This window comes from Penaeus chinensis, chromosome 33, assembly GCF_019202785.1.
Source record: "Penaeus chinensis breed Huanghai No. 1 chromosome 33, ASM1920278v2, whole genome shotgun sequence".
Lineage (NCBI taxonomy): Eukaryota > Metazoa > Arthropoda > Malacostraca > Decapoda > Penaeidae > Penaeus > Penaeus chinensis.
In genome coordinates this window covers 24,197,682-24,207,681 of record NC_061851.1, presented here as the reverse complement: position 1 = coordinate 24,207,681, position 10,000 = coordinate 24,197,682, and the positions used below count along the sequence as shown (strand labels likewise).

Genomic DNA, 10,000 nt, shown 5'->3' with positions numbered 1-10,000 from the left:
GTTGTCTATGTGAATATAATATGTGTTGTTTATACTCAAAATGTTCGTAGAAAATGCTTATTTGAATCACAAAGTATATTATGCTATCATTGTCGATATTCAAATGTCTTAATGTTATGTGAATACTCCGCATTTTTGTCTCCTTTATCCACGAAGCTTTTTTGTCTTGTAAAAACACCCTTAAATCTTCCTTACATACACCGTTATATAGGTACACTTGTTCCTTCACCTCGAAACACCATGTGGACCATTTGTATTCAGACTTTTGTATGTCATCAAATTATTTCATGTTTTTCCATTATGAAATGTTTCCAAAGAAGTTTTGTTCATTGAAAAAGAAATGTCTGAGGCAGTTCAGACAGACGCTCGCCTCAGCGGGCGCCGGGGCATGGCGCCCGCTCTTTCCTCTGGGCGACCCTGCCTTGGCCTGTCCTCTGTATACCACCTACCCACCTCCCGTGAAAATAAAACTTAGAAGCTACGACAACTTTCACTTCACTGTACTTCAAGTCCACCATACAAGAGTAGAGGGAGAGCGAGGATAAGTCCAGTGCACCACTAACATTACACCATTACACTGGGTGGCATGCCGCTGGGATAAGTCCACCAAATCATTACACCCCCTCCCCCTCTCCCGCTCCCCCTCTCTGAGAGAGAGGAGAGAGAGAGAGAGGGAGAGGGACGAGGGAGAGGGAAGAGGGAGAGGGAGAAGGGAAGGAGATGGGAGTTTGATGAGTGCGTGGATTGGAGTGATCTATAGGTAGATGAGTTGGGAGAGGGGGAATGCTGAGTTGATTTTAGGGGAGGTGTCTTAGGTGTTTATGGGGAGGGTTTGGACGATGGGGGGTGGAAGAGGTAAGGCAACGTTGAGAGGGAGACGAGTTAGGGAGAGAGGAGGCGGGGAGGGGAAGAGACGGAGTTTAAAAGAAAAGATGATAGAACTTTCATAGAGGTCTGTAAGAAGGGTGGTTTGAAGAAAACAGGAGAGGATGCTAATGAGTAAGAGAGAGAAAAGATAAAGAATGAAAAGAAAGAGAGAGGGGGGATGAGAAAAAAAGAGTAGATGAGATAGGACGATAAAAAAAATGAAAAGAGACAGAGAGGGAGGACAAAGCGAATAGAAATAAAGAAGTAGAAGAAACAAGATAGAGTAGAGAGAGAAAAAGAGCAGAAGATTAAGAAAAGATAACAAGAGAGTAAAAGGAGGAAGAGTTAGGATCCTTAGAAAAGAAGAAGAACAAAGGAGATAGAGAAGATAAAGATAGAAAAGAAAAAGAATAAGAAACAGACGTAAAGTAGAAAAAAAGAGTAAGAAGAGAAAGAGGGGGTACTAGATGGTCATGATTTGAGTGATCAGTAGGTTGTGAGGTCTTATTCTCCGTTTTGGTGTCTTATGCTGATATTGTGTGCGATAGATTGTAAGGATGGTTGAGGGTGAATTTACCCTGCGCGTCGATTACGCCTTTGTAAAAAGGTTTAGTGTTGGGAGAGGGGAGAAGGGGGGGGAGGGGAACGATGAGAGCGGACTGGGAGGATTAGTCCTGCCTTGAAACGAGTTAACGAGAAGGTAGATGGATGATAGTAGAATGAGGGAGGAGAGGGTTATAGACTAGTGGAAGCAGGTAGAAGCGATCGGCTGAGGGGGACAATTGAGAGAGAGAGAGAGTAGAGGGGTCGGAGTGGAAGAATAGGTAGTAGGGGGGAGTATACTCGGTGAGAGAAGTTAAAAGAAGTAGATAAGAGAGGGAGAATGTAGGTTTTCTTTCTGACTGGGGGGAGGGAGAGGGAGTTTGTGTGGGAGAGGGGAGGCGTGAGAGGGAAGACCGAGGGGGAAGGATATGAGGGGAGGCGGAGGAGGGGATGGTATGGATGAAGGTTTTAGTTTTTGAGGATTGAGAGGGGTGGGCAAGGCATGGAGGGGGAGCCTGGAGACGGGGGGATCAGAGTGAGAGATGAGGAAGGGAAGAGAGGTGAGATGAATGAAAAGACAGAGAGGAGAAGGGGGCGAGGATGAACGAGAGGAGAGGAAGAGGGGGGGGGGGTCGAGAGTGGAGAGGGGCAAAGGGGAGAGGGGGAGAAGGGTGGGAAAGGGGGGAGTTAAGTAATGAAGACGAGGGGGGAAATCGGGGGGGGGAGACGGAGAGTAGGGAAAGTTGGGAAAGAGTGAGGATCGAGATAGGGGCGAGATAGTAGGGGATTAGGGGTTGTATAGGGGATGATGTGGGGGAGGGAGGGAGGGAGGGGGCGAGGGGTTATTTTTAGGGATGGTAGGGAGTGGGAGGGGAGTCGAAGGAGGGAGTGCGAGGGAGGAATTAGGGAGGAGAAAGAGAGGGAGGAGGGAGGGATGAGAGAGAGGGACGGAGGCGAGGGAGAGAGAGAGAGAGAGAGTGTGGATGCGATCTTGGAGGGAGGGAGAGTAGGAGAGGGAGGACGGGTGGCGGGAGAGTAGATGAGAGAGGGAGGAGGGAGGGAGAGAGAGAAGGGAGGTTTCTTTTTTCGGGAGGGAGGAGATAGAGAGGGGGAGGACGGGAGGGAGGGAGAGGAGTTTTATCTCGGGAGAGAGAGGGAGGAGTGAGGGGAGGGACGTGGAGAGAGATGAAGGGAGGATTTGGAGAGGGAGAGAGACATGAGAGAGGGGAGGATAGGTGTAGGAGACGCGGAGGGAGAGGAGGGTAGGAGGGAGGGGGAAAAAAGAGAGAGGGAAGATGGGGAGGGGTGGTTGAGTATGAGGGGTCACTGGTGAGTTTGAGGGCTCGGGATGCAGGGTGTGGTCTGATGGGGCGGGTGGTTTGGGGAGGCGTTGTTGGGGGTGGGGTGTGGGATGAGGGGGTGGGTGGTTGGCCAGGGTGGGTTCGAGGAGTAGGGTGGTTATGAGAGGAGCGGGGGGGGGAGGGAGGGAGAGAAGGGACGATGATTGAGGGGGAGGGGGGTTAGGTAGACAGGTGGGGGATGAGGGGGGTGGCGAGAGGGGAGCTGATGGGAGAGAGGAGAGAGAGGGGAGTAGCGAAGAAGATGGGAGTTGAGTAAGGGAGAGAGCTGAGAGTCTGGGGGAGGCTCGGAGTGATCGATGAAGGATGAGAATGAGAGTACGAGGATGAGGAGGAAGGGAGTGTGATGGAGTGAGAGAGAGATGGAGGAGAGAGAGATAGAGAGATGAGAGATGAGAGAGATGAGGAGGGAGGGAGGAGATAGAGAGGGAGGCGAGGATCGAGGGGACGGGATTGGAGGAGAGTTAGGAGGGAGGAGAAAGAAAGGGAGAAGATGATGGAGAGGGATGGAAGGGGGGAGTGGGATTCGAGGAGGTTGAGGATTGACAAGGAGAGATGAGTTGGAGCGAGAGGTTAGAGTGAGCAGGAGATGATTGAGATGAGAGAAAGAGAGAGAGAGGAGAGATAGAGAGCGAGGATAGGAGAGAGAGGCGAAAGGGAGGAGGAGAGAGATGAGAGAGAGAGTAGAGGAACGTGAGAGGGAGAGAGAATTGGTTGAGGTGAGAGAGGTGAGATGACGAGAGTGGGATGATGAATGAGGAGGAGTAGAGAGAGATGAGACGAGAGTGGATGAGAGATGAGAGAGAGAGAGGCTGATATAGAGACGATGAGACGAGGGGACGAGAGATGGTGAGAGTATTGGGACGAGTAAGGAGAGGGAGAGGAAAAGGGAGGCGAAGAGGGGGAAAGTGAGGTTGGTGAGGAGAAAGAGAAAGGGAGGGTCTTAGGGAGGGTAAGGGAGCATTAGGGAGATCGTGAGGCAGAGTTATTTGGGGATGAGGGGGGGTCGACTTGTGTGATTGTGGGTTGAGAGCGATGGGTTGGGAGGAGAAGGAGTGGAGGAAGGAACGGGATGGTGTTTTAGGGAAGGGCTAGGGAGGGAGGGTAGGGGTAACTGGGGTTAGATTTGGCGGGAGGGTATAAAGTAGGAAGGTTGAGACTATGAATATAGGGATAAAAGGAATAAGGAGGGGAAGGTTTGGAAGAAAAAAAAAAATCAAGATTTAATTTTGAAAAGTAAAAGAGAAGGTTGGAATAATTTGGAGGGAGGGAATTTTAATGGGGAGAGCGTGTTGATCTAGAGGACCACGTTGGGAGGGAGGGAAGGGATTGAGGGTGGAGGGATTTTAGTTGGGTGGGAGGAAGAGAGAGAGGAAGGGAAAGAGTAGAAAGGAAGAAAGACAGTAGAGAGAGAGGGGACAGGGGGACGGAGGATGGAGAGAGGGGAGAGAGAGGGGGGAAAGAAGAGGGGGAGGAAAGAGAAAGGGGGAGAAAGGAGGGGGGAGAAAGGAAAAGGGGAAGGGGGGAAGGGAAAGAGAGATCCCACCAGACCCAGAGAGACCAGAGACCAGATTGAGGCGGGAGAGAGAGGGGGAGTGAGATGAGAGAGAGAAGGGTGAAAGAGAGAAAAAAAGAATAGGGAAAGGGGGAGAGGAAGGGAAGGAAGGAGAAAGGAGATAAAAGGAAGGAAAGAAAAGGAGGAGGAAAAAGATGACGAAGAAAAGGAAAGGGTGAGGAGAACAGAAAGAGATGTGAGAGGTGAGAGGCGAGAGAAAAGAGATGGGGAGGAGAGGGGGACGGAGATTGATGAGTAGGACGAAGAGATGAGAAGAAAAAGAGAAGAAAGAGGAAAGAAAGAGTTGAGAGGACGAGCAAGAAAGAGAAGAGAAAAAAAAGACAAGAGAACGAGAGAGAGATTGCATAGATGAGAGGCGAAGGAGAGTAAAGTGTTCTATTTATTGGCGGGGGGGGTTTTATAATTTCTAAGTATTTTGAGGTCGAGAGAGAGCTGAGAGCCTTGAGGATTGGAGTATGGAGATAGGAGAGAGAGTGATAAGAGGAAGACTGGGAGGTGGAGGAGAGAGATGAGGAGAGAGAGAGAGGGCTGAATGAGGAGAGAGAGAGAGACGAGTTAGATTGAGAAGAGGAGGGGCGGATACAAGAGCTGAAGGGAGAGTATGAGATGACTGATGTGAGTATTTGGATAGTTTGATTACCGCATGGATTCGTTTGCTTTTTTTCCGCTTTTGGATTAGAAGAGAGAGAGATGAGATATAAAAAGAGATAGGGGATTTTTTATCTATATCGACGAGAGGAGAGATCGATTGATGACGAGTAAGACGGATCATTGAGAGGTCTGGGGGGTGACGTCCGAGGGTTGGAGAGATGAGGTAAAGTTATATGAGAGGATGATGAGTGAGAGTGAGAGTATGAGAGAGAGTTGAGAGAGAGATATGAGAGAGTAGAGAGTGAAGACATAAGGACCCTGTAGAGAGTTGAGAGTCCAGACTAATATGAGAGGGGTATACCCGCTTAGGGGGAAGAAGTTGAGTTTCATCAGCTATTTGGGTGCCCGTTTATTTTTGCTGTCTTATGTGTTTTAGGATTGAGACAGAAGAGAGGATGAGAGAGAGAGAGAGTTATGAGAGAGGTGATGAGAGGAAAGAGAGTATGAGAGGGGACTGAGGATGAGAAAGGAAAGAGGAGTTTATGAGAGGAGGAGATGAAGAGAGAAACAGAGAGTATGAGAGAGGGAGGGATGAGAGGGGAAGGAGAGTATGAGTGAAAGAGTGGTATTATGTGAGACGATGGTGGAGGGAGGGGGATAAGAGGAGTATGACAGAGAGGGGAGAGAAGAAGAGGAGAAGAGAAGAGAGAGAGTGGAACGAGAAGTAGTATTAGAGAGGGAGCCGAGGGAGTGGATGGGTGAGGGGAGAGGAAAGAAAGAGAAGGAAAGTAAAAGATGATGAGAGGTTGACGGGTCGAATCAAAGAGGATTTGTTGTAGAGTGACGGATGTTTGAGAGATGAGTACGTTGGGATTGCGAAGCTAGAGAGATACAGTTGAGGTGAACGTGAGGAGACTACAGAGCGAGACAAGAGGCGTAATCTGAGAGAAGACGTAGGTGAGAAGAATAGAATTGACGCAGAGAGAGATGACGAGGAGATATGAGAGGCAAAGAACGAGTTGGTGTAAGCAAGATGAGTTAAATAGGAGAGAGATTGTAAGAGAGATTAAGTTGATGAGATAAGAGAGTTGATAGAGGTTCAGGATGATGGAGGAATAGGAGAGGAGAAAGAAAGAGATGAAGAAAGAATAAAGAAAGGGGAGAGGAAGAGAGATCGCGGGGGTGGGGGGGAGGGGAAGAAGAGGTGGGGTGAGGAAAGACGAGATGAGAGAGGGATGAATGTTGAAGATGATGAGGTGAGGAGGAAAAAGGAGTAGAAGACGAAGGAAGAAATGAAAGAGGAAATGAGCGAGAGAGAGATGAGGGAGGATGGGACGAGAGGGAGGGAGCAAGTTGTGATTTGTGAGAGAGAGAGGGGAGTTGATGAGGGGAGGGGGCAAGACGAGTGAGATGAGAGGAGAGCGAGAGAGAGAGTGTTAGGAAGTGTGGTGAGAGTTGATGAGGAGGGAGAGAGAGAGAAGAGAGCGAGAGGATGAGAGAGAGAGAGAGAGAGAGGGAGAGAGGGGAGGGCGAGGGGGAGGGGTGGGCGGGGGGGGGGGCTGGGGGGTGTTTTCGGAGGGGGGGCCTGGGAGAGAGAGATTCCACGGGAGGCGAGAGAGTACATAGAGGGGGAGGGATGAGAGACCGAGACGTGTGGGAGGGTATTTATGTGCGAGGGAGTGAGTGAGGGACGGATGGGAGGGAGAGAGAGATTTGAGAGAGCATTGAGTTAGAGAGGTAAATTTTTTGTTATTGGAATTGAGGGAGGGGACTGAGAGGGAGGAGATCGAGGAGGAGAGATGAGGATGTGATGGAGATAGAGAGAGGTCGAGAAGGGAGATGAGGAGAGAGAGATGTTTTTTAAGAAAGAGAGAGAGTGGTGGGGTGAGAGAGAGAGATGGAGCGGTGAGAAGAGGAGAGGACTGGAGTCGAGAGCGGTAGACAATATCTTCGTTGGAGGAGGAGACGAGGGAGGCGAGGAGACGAGATGGTGAGGGAGAGGATGAGAGAGTATGTGAGACGAGGAGAGAGTGCCTGAGTATGAGAGTATGAGAGAGGAGAGGGAGAGTATGAGAGAGTTCGGAGAGAGAGGGTAGAGTATGAGAGAGAGCGAGAGAGAGATGAGGGACGAGTCATGTAGCGAGTTTTTTATGATGTACGATGATGATGAGAGAAGAGATGTGTATGAGAGAGAGAGATTGAGGAGAGAGTATGAGAGAGCGAGTATTATCAAGAGTATGAGAGAGAGTGAGATGAGATGAGAGAGGAAGAGCCGGGAGAGTATTTTTGAGGAGAGAGAGAGTTTATGAGAGAGAGGAGAGAAAGAGTATGAGAGGAAGATAAGAGGAGACAAGAGAGAGAGCGATGGAGAGATGTGAGAGGGAGAGATGAGAGAGAGAGAGAGAGAGAGAGAGTATGGAAGAAGAGAGAGAATGATGAGAAGTTATCGAGTTTATGAGATAGAGAGATCGCTTTGATTGGACGAGAGGAGAGACGGGAGGATGAGAGAGAGGGATGATGATGAGAGACGGAGAGGATGAGAGAGAGACGTGTAGAGGTGATGATTGAGAGAGGAGAGAGAGAGATAGAGAGAGATAGAGAGAGATAGAGAGAGAGAGAGAATGAGATGAGGGGAAAGAGTGGGAGTATGAGAGAGAGGGGGAGAGCGAAAGAGAGTAGAGGGGAAAGAGAGTATGAGAAGAAAGGGGGATGAGAGAGAAAGAGAGTATGAGAGAGGAGGGGTTTGGAGAGAGAAATAGAGTATGAGTATTGAGTATTGAGGTTGAGTGAGGGAGGCGGGAGGAGGAGAAAGAGGTTGTATGAATGAGAAGAGGGATGGGAGAGAGAGAAAAGAGGTATGACAGGGGAGGAGGGAGAGGAAAAGAGTAAGTTGTAATTAGAGAGGGAGACCCCCGGGGATGGGCGTGAGTTTGTTCACTGGGATTTAGTGAGCGAGTGGTGGTAAGATGAGTGAGTATTAGTGAGGGATATCCCAATGCCAAGAAGTGGATTGGTGGATGGAGATGGGACTGAGTGATGGGTATATAGGGAATTAGCCTAGCAGCGAGGCGGAGAGAAAGAGGAAAGAGAGAGAAGTGTTCTGGAGGGAGGAGGTGGGGGGAATGAGAGAGGTGAGAGACGGAGTGTAGGTGAGAGGGGGGAAAGGCGGAGAGTGGGAGTTAGGATGGCCGTGAGATGGAGGAGAGAGAGGTGAGCGGGAGGACGAAGGAGTTGAGAGCTTGAGTCTGGGATGGGGAGCGGTGGGTGGGGGGGATGTGGCGGGGGGGGGGGGTTCGGAATTCCTGGGAGGTCGGGAGATTAGCGAGTGAGACAAAGAGGATAAGAGAGAAGAGGGAGAGAAAGAGAGAGAGGAGAGGGGAGGGGTGGTATAAAAGTTTATAAGAGAGTGAGAGGGAGAGAAAGGAAAAGAGAGAGAGAGCGAGGTGAGAGGAAAAGAGAGGATGGAGAGATGTAGAGAGGGAGAGGAGGGAGACAGGGAGGGGGGGGAAGAAGGGCGAGGGTAGTGTGGGGAAAGTAGAGTGAACAAAGAGAGAGAAGGTGAGAGAGAGGAGAGAGAGAGGTGAGAGAGGAGGACGTAAATCGAGAGGAGAGAGGACGAGGGTGGGTGTGAGGGGAGTGAGTAGAGGAGGGAGGGAGGTGCGAGGGAGGGTACAGTAGGGAAGAGAAGAAGAGAGAGACCTGAGAGGGATATCGAAGAGATGATGGGGAGGGAGGGAGAGAGAGGGTGGGATGGTGACGAGAGAGAGAGGGAGAGGGAGGAGGAGAGACGTTTGCGACTGAAGAGGAAGGAGGAGAGAGAGAGAGAGAGGGAGAAGAGGAGAGGAGGGAAGGGAGGAATTTGAGAGAGGGAGATGGGATGGGAGGAGAGAGGGTTGGAGAGGGGAGGGAGATGGAGAAGAGAGGTGATGGGGATGAGAGAGGAGGGAGATAAAGAAAAGAGAGTGTGAAGAGAGGAAGTGAGGGAGGTTTGATGAGAGGAAAGTGAGAGCGGTGGACTGAGAGGGTTGAGATAGAGAGGAGGGAGGAGGCGGAGCGAGAGAGAGAAGAGAGGAAGGAGCGTGGAGGAGGGAGTGGAGGGGAGGTGGGGAGAGGGAGATGGGAGCGAGAGAGAGGAGGAGAGGAGGGTGAGAGGGAGAGAGGGAGGGGAGAGAGAGAGAGAGAGGAGAGAGAAGAAGAAGGATGAGAGAGGGAGGAGAGAGAGAGGGAGAGAGAAGAAAGAAGAGAAGAAGAGGGGAGATGAAGAGAGAGGATGAGAGAAGGAGAGGAGAGGTAGGAAGAGAGAGAGAGGAGAGGAAGAGAGAGAGAGGAGAGGAGGAGAGAGGTGGAGGGGAGAGAGAGAGAGAGAAGAGAGAGAGAGGGGGAGAGAGAGAGAGAGAGAGAGGAGAGGGGAGAGAGGAGAGAGAGAAGAGGGAGAGGAGAGAGAATAGAGAGAGGGAGGGGGGATGAGAGAGGAGAGGAGAAGGGGGAGAGGAAGGAGATTTTAGGAGACGATGAGGAGGGAAGAAAGAAAGGAGGGAGAGAGAGAGGGAAAAAAGGAGGGGAGTGGGGGTGAGAAAGAAAGGGGAGAGAGAGAGGGGGAGAGGAAAGGAAAGAGAAATGAGAGGAGAAGAAGAGGGAGGGGGTTTGAGGGAGGAGGAGGGGGAAGAGAGGGAAAAGATGGAGAGGGGGGAGAAAGGGAAGAAAAATAGGTTTTTTTTAAATGGGGGAGAGATAGAGGATGAGGAGAGAGAGAGAGAGGAGGAGGAGAGGAGATGAGAGAGAGGAGATAGAAGAGAGGGCGATAGAGGGAGGGAGAGAGGAAAAGAGTAAGAGAATGAGGGAGAGAAAGAGAAAGAGGGGGGAGAGGGAGAAAAGGGGAAGGGGAAAGAGGGAGGGAGAAAGAGAAGGAGGGAGAGGGAGAGGAAAGAGAGAGAGGAGGGATGAGAAAGATGGAGAGGGGGGGGGGGGGGAAAAACTCGGCTTATTTCTTAATTTTGGACAGAAGTAGATATGACCATATTAAACAATCTTGTGGAAAATGAAGGGAGAAAGTAAGCGGAGACAA

General features: G+C 50.5%; 1 protein-coding gene across 1 annotated transcript in view; it reads right to left on the bottom strand.

The window, feature by feature from the left end:
- The window catches only part of LOC125043195 (cilia- and flagella-associated protein 251-like), a 52,303-nt gene that overhangs the window by 33,858 nt on the left and 8,445 nt on the right, over positions 1–10,000 (bottom strand).